Genomic DNA, 13649 nt, shown 5'->3' with positions numbered 1-13649 from the left:
GCATTCTGTTTTATCAAATTTATGAATTTCCCTAAAAAAAACTTTTAAAATTATCTTTTCTGTTATTCCACTGATAGTGATTAGTACTGTACTAAAACAGTATGCAATTGACATTGTTACATAGTATTAGAATGATTCATGGTGTAATAATTACTTTATTCCAAACAACTGACAGTGAAATTCTTGGTTCTAATTAGATATTTCTACTTTTCCCAATTACTATTGGTCTCTAGAATACATTAACCTAAAAATTCTAGGTACTTACTTTAGACTTCCCTAGAATTAAAGAATTATGATCAATGGAAAAGAAAAACTTGTCCTTTTGTCAGAATTAGACCATATTTCATTTTCTGATTCAGTGTATTTTTCATCATATTCCTTTCCAAAAATTGAATGTGATTGTTTTTCTTATTTTATTTTAGTGAAATGCAAATGAGAAATGTTATAGCTAATCAATGCCACCAAAATAGTTTTTTTAAATAACCAGGACATGAACTCTTTAACAAGATTCAGTCAGTTCTATTTATAGTTCCCCTAAGCTATGAACTATTTGTGCACCCATGTTTCTGCATAATGACTTTTCAATGTGGTTTCAGTAATCATTCCAGAAGGCACAATCTCAAAATATCTATATGCATAAAGAATATATTTAAAATAAAGGCTAAATTGGCTGGCCATGCATTAAACCATTTGCCTGTGAAATCACTTTGTGAAATATCTCCATACAGGAGATGTTCCAGCCGAGTATAGGACATAGCAAACATTTTTTTGCTTACCATATTGTATCACCATAACTTCTTCTGGAAACACTTCTTCCTCTAAGTGTCCTCTTAAAACACTTCTTCCTTCTTTCTCTAAGATGACAAGCCATTTTGAGAATTCGCTCTTAATTTAGCCCACACAGGATTAGCAGAAGAGTGAGACTCTCAAGCTACTTGCCCTTAAATACTTAATAGCTGAAATGAGAGGTGCTGGTGATCTTCAAAACAACAACAACAACAAAAAACTATATTAGCATCAGACTCACTCCCCCAGTTTCAGAGATGAGGGGTGCAAAGAATGAACATAGTGGGTTTCCTTGGAAGAACACTCGTCTTCTGTGTTTCTGAATGAGAAACTGTTCCCTCCCCCCACTTTTTTAAGGCTTTGGAAGGGAAGACATTTAAAAGAGCCGTATTTTGAATTTCAAAACAAAAATAATGCATTTCGTCTGAGATTTTCTTTAATCAAGAACACAAGTGAAATCTTTTAACACAAATGAATAATGTTTTTATATATCTACCTGATCTTTTACGAGGCTATACCAACGTAAGCACATTGTGTTCCTTGTTCTGTCTTTGTGGGTGTGAAGAGAGACAGCAGACCCAGACTTGCTCATTGTTTCAGTCCTCTATAGAGAAGAGTCCCTGCATCACGTCCTTAATTTGAAAATTTTCTCCCTTTTCTCTACCCAAATAACATCATTTTCTCAGATTTTTACAATCAGTTTGGCTAGTAAGTAATTCCTTGCCACTTACTGTATTATATTTTTCTGAATTTTAGGCCCCCATGCTCTCTTACATTAGTCTTTGGCCAACGTTTACAGATAGAAAATATGATTGGAAAATTAATTGTCACTGCTCCTCAAAGTAATTTTTGTTTGCCAGCTTCCACTGTTTATGCACCTTTAGAAGATGAAAATAAAACTGTGCAGTTTTTGGAGATTTGTTTTATTCCCATGGACAAAGGATCCAAATCATTTACATACTAGGGATCTTACCCAAGGCATAGAAATACCAGTGAGGAAAGACTTATAATTTTGCATTCAGTAATTTTCCCTGCTGTCACAAAATAATTTTTATATGTATTCTTATCTGTGCTACCTATATGGACATACATGCAATTAAACGGTGCATGATGATTAAAAATTTTGAGGATATTGACAAATATAATTTAGTTTTAGGTGTGCACATTTATAGCCTCTAAATGAAGATACTTGCACACTATCTCTTTTAGGTAAAAAGTGAGTTATATACTCCTCCATCCAATGACTACACCTATTTTCCTTATATAAGCACATGACATCATCGTTTAAATCAAACCGACTTCTAAGCACCACAGCTGTTACTAGTTATTTAGAAGTCTAATTTGAGCAGAATGTGTCACGCCAACTTTGCACACACACGCTCACACAGGCAGTATTCACATTAAAACTTTCACCTCTATTAAATAGCAACAGTTCTTCAAAAATTCCAACACTCGACTCTTAACAACTAAATAAAATATGTGTCTTTGAGGAGTAATGTGCCTATTTTATTTTTATTCCTAGAGGCAAATCTTGCATAGATTGGTGCAATTTTGTTACCCGGCTGTCACTTTAACCAGTTCTCAAAGATGCATATGACATTGGGTGAGCATTGTCTTCCAACCTCATTGTTTTATTCCTCCTGAATTAAGGGTAAATCTCTATGACTTTGTTTTCAATGGAGGTCACATAGATATAGCCATCAATATTGAAATAGCATTTTCTCATGCAAACAGAAGCTTTAATAGCCTCTACAAGGGTTTGCTCCTTGGGGAGACTAAATTCAAAATGGCACAAGCCATCTGTCGTGGTGGGATTTTTCAGTTCCCTTGTTCTGTACCCCTCTCTCCCCCTCTCTCCTTCTCCCTCTCCTTTTCCCCCTCTCCTTTTATTTTTCAGTTGTTTAAAGTGACAGCTTTATTATCTATTCTTGAATTTCAAGTTTGCTAACTCATAAAAATATAACAGGTTCACAAACGTTTGTAGAGAGGCACACTGTATGCCCGGAGCAACTGAAAACTCAAATTTGCTATATTGAGCCCAACAGTCAGTTCAGTGTTTACTGAGGAAACTTCCTGTTGCTCTAGCCATGGAGTGCTTTAAGGGACAGAGAAGCTGGGCAGGGCCCAGATGACTGTTGCATACCTCCAGATTCTGATCTCAGAAGGATTTTTGCTGAGCTAGAATTGATATGAAAAGCATTTCTTAGAAGGAATGTTTCTTTGGTTAGAAAATTTGAAATTTCCCCAGGCTTAAGAGATGAAAAAATTGATGAAAGATTTTTAAATCCTTATATCCAGAGAATACACTACCACCTCGAAAAAAATATAAATAAGTGTGGGTGTCAGCTTTTACTAATAGACTATAAGTGTAATGCAAGCAAGGACTGTCTTATTCATACTATAGCCTAGTCTCTAGCAGGGTTCCTGGAACATATTAAATGCTCATTTAATATTTGGGGAAGGAAGAGAGGAAGGAAGTGAGGGAAGGCAGAGGGAAGGAAAACAAAATCTAGAGTGAAAGCAAAAAAAGCTCTGAGCTCTTTAAAAAGCATCAAATCGGGACACCTGGGTGGCTCAGTCTGTTGAGTGGTTGAGTGTCAGACTCTTGGTTTCGGCTCAAGTCATGATCCCAGGGTCTTTGGGTTGAGTCCTGCATTGGGCTCTGCAATGAGCATGGAGCCTGCTTAAGATTGATTCTTGTTCTCTCTTTCTCTCACCCACCTTCTGCCCCTCTCCTCTGCTCATTCCCTCTCTCTCTCTCCCTCAAAACTAAGTAAAAAATAAATAAAAAGCATCAAATCCTGTGGAATACCACCCTAATACACTAAAAGATGGTATAAAAAGTAAAATCTACAAATCATGGATAATGATCTTAAAACTAAGTGTCAACACTTTAATAAATTATACTAGATAAGGCATGAACTGGTCTTTCATATTTGACATTTTTTCTTTGAATCCAGAATTGAGATGATCTTTGAATAACAATTTCAGCTGGTCTAAGATCATGTCCACAATAGTACTGGGGATGAACAAGGCTTTAGGCAAAAGTATGATTCCTCCTGTTTTAAGAATTTCCATGCCATAATGAGGTATCCACCAGTCACCAGTAGCTCCCAAATTTTACTCAAGAAGGAACTGTGGACTATGTCTAATTCAACTTTCTAGACTGTGTTTGTTTTATTCAAATTAATTTGTAGTGGTAAGATTTGCAAGATTGTGACAAAGTATGTGAAATCAGACCATATGAACATTGCTATGCATTTCTATACAAGTGCAATATTTTCCCTGGGACATGTGCCTTAATTTCCATTTGTCTCACTAGATGGGCATGAGACCTAGAAATCACAGGCTGTATAAGGAATATAGGATATATGAAAGGGGATGATGTTAGCTATGGAAAGACAGCCTGAGGCCAGTATGCTGGTGTCTCAATGTGGGGCCACGCACTCTTCTCCATTCAATTTTAGTTTCATCTGGTGTAGGGTCAGATTAGCATTCATATACCTCTCCCTGCAACCCATTGCCACACCTGCTGTTGCTTCCTTTCGTTGGACTACAGTAATACAACTTCGATCTGGAAAAAACGAAAGAAAGACTTCTGAGGTCATGCAAAAATGGTAGAATATTTTTTGGCAGGTAAATCATTGCTTCAAGTGAAATCTTTCTTAGAAATTTCAAGTGAAAAAACACAAATTCCAAGTTGCTGTGGTTGAAGCTGAGGTGGGCTCTCACCGTATACTCTACACTACGCTCACCCTCATTCCTGAACATTGGTGCTTAGGCTCTCTTAGTTGGGCCCATGTGTAATAACACTATTCCCTTCCTACATGTCTGCTTCCCCTAGCTCCATGTTTACCTGCCTGCTCCCTCATTTGTAGCCCAGCTCCAAACATTTCTTCTAGGTGGGCTTCTCTGTTAGGCTTATTTGACTTTTCACCTCTTTCTCCCTAAAAATCTGTATTATTCTCAATTTGCCTTATACAGGTGTTATTTTGTTGATTTGCTGAGTAGAAGTAGAATTATATGACCCAAATCTATTTGTTTCATTGTTCATTAAACTGTAAACTTTGTTACGATAAGAACCATGTTTTATGGGCTTTGGTGCCTCATGCTTTCTTAACATTAACCTTTGCCTCCCTCATGGGCAACTGAGTGGTATGGAGGCTTCCATTTTTGTTCTAAAACAATGATAGCTGTTAGAGATTTGTAGCAACTAGTTACACAGTGACCTAACTTCAATGCTTATGTATTGGTTGGACATCAAAATGCCTTTTTCTTTTCTTTTATAATATAACACATAGCTGGGCATATGACCGCCATACTGTAGACTAAATTTTTTGGCCTCTGTTACAGGCAGGTCAGTCAGTGAGACTAAGTTCTTACCAATGGAGTGTAACATTCAAGTGATATATTCTATACTCAGATGATGTGTTCTATGTCACTTACTTAAAAGGAAATCATTCATACTCTTTTACCCTTTTTACTTCCATCCCATGGGCTGGAATAAAGATGTGACCGTAATCCAGCTTAAACAGACGGCAACAATGCCTTAGGAGATTGGGGTTGGGGAGAAGGTAACGAGATGAAGGCAACCTGAGACTTGAATGACTTCTTGGAACAGAGCTGTGCTACTAACTGGGAATTCCCTTATGCTTCCAGACTGGTGCTTGCAAGAGAAATAAAATTCTATCTTTCTCAGCTCACTATTTGGGATCTATTTATTACAGAGGGCTTAGTGTGAAATCTCACTAATGGTGTGTATCTCCCAGTGGGAGAAGAGTGCAATCACCATATAACTATACACAAAATACTAACACTTGAGAGAGGCCTGGACTTTGGTGCACAGAGCAAAGGTCCTTCATAAATAACTCAGTTCCTAAAGACTATGTGTTGAGCAAGTGCCAAATCAAAGTATAAGATGGCCCTGAGTTTAAAAAAAAAACATAATAGATCCATCAGACTGTATGGTATTAAAGCAGTAAGAATTACCAAAGATATAAATGGAGCATAAAATGTCCCTTAGTCATAGTGGTTGAGGGTTATCATCTATTCCTTAGTGGGGAGAAACTGGAGAAGCCACACCCACTGTATATACTTCATAGTTCATTGGATATACTAACTCTTTGTATTTTTATTACTGATTGTATTTATTCATTCTAACAACTTTACCATTACGTTAATAACCCCATGACTTCATTCATTAGGGAACCCATGTGGGAATCGCAATATAAGGATACCTGTTCAAGCAGACCCTGTCTGATTTGGGAAGTTGATATTCTGGCATCCAGAGTAGATAAAACTAGCCAGCATTTGGTTTATTTTTCTGAGAATTTTAGGTTCAAATTTTACCAGATATGGTAACTTTACCTGTACTTTGATGGCAGAATGCAATCCATATTCACCATTTTTTTCATACAAAGAATCTTTCTGTTGAATGCCCAGTATTTATGTTCCACATCGTTTTATGGATACTGGGGGTTCAGAGTGAAGGCACAGTCTTCATCATCTAGGGAAGAAGGAGCTGGTAGCACTCTTTGATTTCCCCTCTAATTACTGCCATATTTCTGGACTTTATTCTCCTGCTTATTTTTGTTCTCTTTACCTTTTATTCCAGTCACTTCAGTGGGATACTTTCTAACTACTTAAGTGGTAGGTTAAAGGTGATGGTAAGTTTTTTTATTTATTTTTTAATGTTTTTATTTATTTTTGAGACAGAGAGAGACAGAACATGAGCAGGGGAGGGGCAGAGAGAGGGGGAGACACAGATTCTGAAGCGGGCTCCAGGCTCTGAGCTGTCAACACAGAGCCCGGATGTGGGGCTTGAACTCACAGAGTACGAGATCATGACCTGAGCTGAAGTCGGAAGCTTAACCGACTGAGCCACCCAGGCGCCCCAAGGTGATGGTAATTTTTGGCTCATTGCTCAAATTTATATTTTGTTGGGTTTTATATTGGAATTCACAATAATTGTAACTAGAATACTTACTGGTGTCCCATATTGGTAGCTGATTGTAAGCAGGGGTCGTTTTTGGAAGTATTTCCATGGATATGTGTGTGTGTGTGTGTGTGTATGTGTGTACATATATGTATGTATATGTATATATATGTCACATTTTAATGCTTAACTAGTGAATTAATGGGTAAATAAATGCGGTAGCTCACTTTGCCTTTCAGATGCCTTGAGCTCATGTGCTACATTTCTATATTGCATAGTGAAGGTGAATTTGGTGTCTTAGGTATTCCTGTAATTTGTGTGCTATGACTAGATAGTGGTGTGGAAAAAGTAGGTTGTTTCTCACGGTAGGTTTTCATTATCTGCATGTGCCGGGCATCCCAATAGTTAATACCTAGCAACTTACATTGGCTGAGTTCCTTCTTCCATTTGATGGCTCAACTGAAGCTTGATGTTTATGGTGGAAATTGTCTTGATTTCTTTAGATGAGATGAGCATCCAAGGAGTTTGAAAATGTGTTTTAATTAAGATTCTGCTAAATTTTACCAGACACCTACTTGGAAAACAAAGCAACTGAATAATTAACTCTGATGAGAGCAGATGCTGGTCTAATGACAACCTGTTACCGCTCAAGTGCATCATTAGTTGTTTTACTGTGCTCCTTTAATATGTCCAGAGCTCTCCTCTGTTAATGAATACATTGGTAACAGTGTACTTAAAATAGTTCCTCATTCTGGACTGTTGTAAAAGATATCTGTAGCATCTGCAAAATTCTTCATTTAAATAATTTGGTTCCCACCCACGAACCCCCTCCCTTCATCTATTTGGCATGTGCTTGGAACCAAATACTTATTTAGTTTTCCTTGAGGGATTATTTTAGCCATACATCAAATGAAGCTTACAAATTGATGAAAATCTAATGATGCATTTATTTACAGATGTGCATTTTAGTTCCCTGTTATGTTGTCGAGGGGTAGGAAGAGTTGAAAGACTCTCCCTCCCCATCGTACCCCTGCCAATGTTATGGGAATAGCCATGCATTTGACAAAGTAAGAAATAGAATTTGTCTTGCATTTGATTTTATGTATAGTTGTCAGATATGAATGAGTATCAAATTCTCTAATAAGTGCACCATTTACCTTTCAAAATAGTAAATTATTGTTGTTCCTTTTTTTCTTTTTAATGCTGTAGCAACACTATACTGTGATTTTCTATTATAGCACACATCATTTTTATATTAGAAATAATAGGCTTATAGTTTAAACTTGAGGCACAACACAAAACAACTTGACCAAGAACATCCGTTGTAAAATTGGTGCAGAGCAAAACCTGTTTATATTCCATGTTCAGAACTACAACATTTATGCCCTCATCTTGAGAAGTTTAAATGGTCTTAGGGAAATTGATCAATGAAAAATGAGTATGATAGGAATACCTTTTAGGGTTACCTTAAATAATCTAATAAAACCAAAGGCAAAGAGCACAGTAATCTGTGTGAAGGGGAAGGACAATGATTGAAACCTGTGGCTGAGGACATTCTGTGCTATGCTTCCTTTAAAGTTGTCAGGCGGGACACTTGGGTGGTTCAGTAGGTTAAGCGTTGACTTCGACAGAGGTCATGATCTTGCGGTCTGTGAGTTTGAGCTACACGTTGGGCTCTGTGCTGACAGCTTGGAGCCTGAAGCCTGCTTCAGATTCTGTGTCACCCTCTCTCTCTGCCCCTCACCCACTCACACTCTGTCTCTTTCTCCTTCAAAATAAATCAACAAACAAATATTAAAAAAAAAAAAATTAAAGCTTCCAGGCTATTCCTTGGAATTTGGTCAGATACTTAGTATTCAAGTTCTGGAAGAGTACAGAATAGGCCTGCTCCTCCCTCCCACTTCCAAAACCCGACTACTTTCATTCAATAGAAGTTCATTTTAGCATTCTTTAAAAGATCTAACAGGGAAGAAATGCTGTACATAAAACTGGCTGAACCCTTGTACTTTATCAAGTTGTGTTTAAAAGAGGTCGTCTTACCGGGCAAGCAAGGTTTCAAAGCATTTCCAACTCTGTTGTGGAGAGCAAAGGGAAACGAAGCATGTCAGTAATTTGTTTTATGAAAAGTGCTTCAGACTGGTTTTACACATTCACAATGATAGACAATTCACTTTTACTCATTAAAAATTCTGGTTGATAGCCAAAAACATTTTAATGTAGATGGTGTGGAGAAAGCTGCATTTCTGTTTTTGCCTTCAATCCATCTATGCCAAAGCTGCGCGTAGAATCCAATGTCAGTGTGCTCTCGCAGAAGCTGGCCTCCCTTCCTATGGAATGTAGTCATTTCACTGCTAGAACAGGACACTGAGAGGGACAGAGCCTGCTATTCTCCCAGGAGAGAGGAAGCAAGTGCCATTGCCCACCTCAGTTCCAAACCTGCGGTTTCACACGACAGCAATCAGGGGTTATTTTCATTTTCTAACTTTTCAAGAAATGGGTGGTGTGCCCACTGTCACAGATACATGATCTGCATTCTCTTTTACATGGCTTAGTTTGTGTTTCATCCTGTTTGGGACAGTCTTCATTTTCCCTCTTTTGGGACACAGGGAGTTGACGTAAAAAGTGGAAGCTGAAAAGGTTGTGGAGGTCGTGAGGAGTCAATGTGATCACATGAAAAGCGCCAGACTCATAGCAGGTATCTAGGAATGTGCTTCGGCACCCCCAAACCCGCCCCTTGGTGCTATGTATCCTCTGATCCCAAGACAGATGGTGAGGGGAGCAGCAGCCTGGCAGTCATATGCCAGGGTCCACATCCAGCTCAGCCACTCACTCTGTGCCCAGCTTGGAACAAACCACCTGACTTCTGGAAACTTTTTATCCTCATTTACAAGATGGAGAACACTGATACCAGCCCACTCACAGAATTATGTGTAAATATGTTTTATTTACTGTAATACACATTATGCACGAGACTGTCATCATCATGAATCACTGGAGCAGAAAGAAACATTCGGCAGTTTTTCTGCATTGCACAGAAAAAATAGTAAGAAACAGAATAAAATACTTAAATTCTGAGAAAGGAAATTGACATATGGTTAACCAATTTATTATGGCTTATGATGGTGAATCTGGTTTTAAAGCTCTACAGTTATAATATGCTTTGTACACTACAAAAGTTCTGATGTTTGTACTTGTTCTGAATGATCAGAAAACATGATTGTTCTATTTGATGACTACAGTTATTCTTTGGTATCAATCATATAAAGTTTCAGATTTGTTGCATCTGGCATTCCCATACTAAATATCAATGTCTTAGGGAAAAGACCCCTTTAGGGTAAATTTTGCTAAGGAAACATCCCAAAAGGCATTTCTGGGGAGTAGTTGGCCTGCTCTCTGACCTTATCTCGGGGGGAGGGGGGAAGCTGCCAGGAAGATTTGTAAGATGCGTGAAGAGGGGAGGAAGCAGTGATAGATGGGAAAGCCCAATTCAGAGTCCTGTTGCCCCATAAAAGTCGTTAAATAGATGTTGAATGCAAATTAAGTCATTTGCCTCTCGGTGACCAACTTCACTCATGCACATGCAGCCTAATGGATAGGTTGGATGACTGTTTATCCAGGCCAGGTCATGGTCCTGTGATCGGCATAGTAGCTCAGGGTTCAAGCTCAGAGGGATCCGGCACTTGGAGTTTAATACTCTGTGGTTGCCTTATTGAAATTCTTAATTTTACTTTGAGATTTGTGTTTTAAAAGATAGCAACAGGGCAATGGAAGTTGCGCTGGGGCTCAGGTGAGATTAGTCCCCACCCCATCCATGAACCCTTTCTTTCCCATCCCCAACTGGCTCTCGGCTGTCTGTGCCTAACCCTGATGCCTGAGGCCCTGCCAGATCTTCCTTTCCACCCCTTCCCGTACCCTCTGACACCCCACTAGGAACGGCTGTGGGTTTCATGGCAGTGTGAGTAGGATGGAGGAGCACACATTCTGCTTCCACCTCAAGGGTCTGGAGCACAGTAGGGTAAGGCATGTGCCCCACACTATCTTGGCTTTCCGACTTAGAGCTGGCAGCACCATGGCTCACTTGGCAGAAAAACCAATGGGAACCTCTTGCCCAACCCTGATTGAGGTGCTGAGCACACTCCAGCACAAAAAGTGCAATTCCTTAGGGGTTTCCCATCTGCTTTGGGTTTGGGGAGAGGCTCATAGAAGGGGAGGTTGACTTCCTAGGTGGTGGGGCCACATCATCTTTTTGTACAGGTATCCCATTAGCTACCCTGCTAATTAGCAATTTCTGAGACAAGACCTAAGCTCCTCAAAAACGGTCATAGTGACATGGTCATTTTATAAATTAGTTTCCAACTATAATGATGCGTAGACCTTAAAGCACCAAGCGCTTTCTTATCCCAACACTGGAGTGGGTGGACATGAGGAGATGGTAGCTGAGAGACTCCCTTAACTTCACTTGCCTCAGTTTTCTCACTTGAAGCCTCATGGAGCGGTGGGGGTACAACAAGAACGTACGGAAGGCGGTAAACAAAGTGGGCAGCAAATGGCAAATCCTTAACATGAACAGTATTATCGTTGAAATCCCACCACCATCCTCGTCTCCTACATCCATTTACTCAAGAGAGAGTCAGGAGACAGAGCGAGAGACGTCTATCAGCTCAGACTTCGCTGGCTACTTTGTAAGTGATCTGATTATATTCATATTTCTATGTGCTAAGGAAATAAACACGGTTTCTAGTAATTAAATAGTAAATTGGTACATACTATAAATGGTAATTTAAAAACAAAGTTTCCTACAGGATCTGACATGTATGGGAACTGTCAGGGACCTCAGAGATCATCTAGCTCGGTGTGTTGAGTTTGTAGACGAGGAGAGAGGTATGGGAGCTTATGTCCGATCACACAGATGCCCTCAATGACAGAGGAGGACTGACCACAGCAGGTCCTGAATCTTGTGATCCCTTGTCTGTCTGCTCAGTGTGTAATATGCATTTAGGACCCAAAGGATAAGTAAACTTTTACATTTCCTTTTAGTGACTTACAGTGATGTTTTTACATTGAAGCCTATAGTTGCCACAGCTATGATTTATATGACGTGACCCTTGGTTAAGAATGCACAACTCCAGTCAATTCACCTTTTCTCTGCAAAAGTTGATCTACTCGAAGACACCTTGTTCTGTAACAGTTTCCAAAGATCCCTCACAAGCAAAAGTGGCCACAGCCTGCATGATCAAACTTTCTGATAAAATAGTTACCATTTCTGCAGCTGATAGTTTTTCTTGCACACATGTGAGTTTTTCTTGCACTGTCTGTCTTTAGGTCTGATCTCTGTGTTAGGGTGGTCCATTTAGAACCATACGTGATTAATGCAACGTGACTCGAATCATTGTAGCGTTCATTTGGCCAGGCTGCACATCAAGAATCTGAAATCAGCAGCCTGATTCTCATTTTGCTGCTTCCCCTTTGCAGGTCTCAGCTAGGACCAGGGCTGCCATTTACTTCAAAGGGAATGCTCTCCATAGAGGAGGCATCTAGGAAAGGAAGAAAAATGAGAATCAAACTCATTATTTTAACGATGGTTAAAATAAACAAGTTGCCAATGCATGTTTTCTTTCAGACTACTCAGTTGGAATCTTTTTGTCAAAGCTGGGTAGTTTGTAAGGCTTCTATTATCTGATCCCCGTACATAGGGGATCAATTTTTCATTTGATGAAGTTGGGTAGAAGCTGAACTGAACTGAATTACACTGATTGCTCTTCCCCATAATTCCCAACAAACTCTTAAAATACATTTACCTATTATACCCCCCTTCATTTTCTATAGGCACTAGCTGCAGAAGGAAAAAAAAAAAGACTTATACAGATACAGAAACTCAAAGAGCAAGCCAGTCACTTGTTTTTATACAGAAACCAGAATACTGACATTTTAATGATGCTGGGACACTGCCATAGTGTGAAATTTTTGTATTCAGAACATTTAAAAAGGGAGTGTCAAAAAGACAAGTAAGGCCCCAGTGGAATGGATTCAATAAGCTTGTATACAAGACAGGTACCATGTAATGATCTGCCTCCTTAGGTCACCTTTCCTCCTCAAAAAATAGAAGAGCCCTTTAAATTTATAGGATGCACAGCTGAATATTGTGCCTTTTATGGAGACCTCTTTGGGTCTGATTAATTAGTAATTGGGGCGAGAGCTATGCACTTCAGTGACTCTTGCTGCCTTGATTGTAAATCGCAATCTGGTGCTAAGTCTCAGCAGGTCACATTGCTGTTTTTGCTGTACCCCAGTGACACAACTGATTAAATCTGTGTAAACAGTATCATTATGAAAATATTTTTGTTATAGGCATGAGGAGTTAACACATTTTTATTTTGGATGGAAATTAAAATTATTTGTGGGAGCTTTGTATGTTTTCATCAATTGTCAGTCATCCCAATAGAGCGTGTAGCGAAGTAACTGTTTTAATTTTCACAAAGGAAAAAAAAAACACAAAACCTCAGACAGAGGGCTTTTAAAACTGAGAATTATGATAATTATGTCATTCATAATACACATAGCTACATAACAGGCAAGTATTATGTCACTTAATAGTTAGTTAAACAAGTAAACAGAAATGTGGGAATTCATTCGCATGGTCCCTTTACCATGGGGGCACTTTGAATGAGTAGATATGTTTTAATGGATGCCAACACACACACGCACACGCACACACACAGACACACACACTCCCAGATGCTTCTCTTTCTTTATATTCTACATGCTTCTTAACTTTAACAGAACTTTGAATTGCCTGTGGGCAGGGGTGAGGGGCACTGATGTGTGGCTACAGAATGCACAGACTCAAGATGACGATTCAGGGGTCCCAGGGACTGGGAGGAGTTTTTAGTGGAGGGATGAATGTGGGCCATTAGATCACCTTGAGCAA

This window comes from Panthera pardus, unplaced genomic scaffold, assembly GCF_024362965.1.
Source record: "Panthera pardus isolate Hobbes unplaced genomic scaffold, ASM2436296v1 HiC_scaffold_10, whole genome shotgun sequence".
Classification (NCBI taxonomy): Eukaryota; Metazoa; Chordata; class Mammalia; order Carnivora; family Felidae; genus Panthera; species Panthera pardus.
This window is presented reverse-complemented; position numbering follows the sequence as displayed.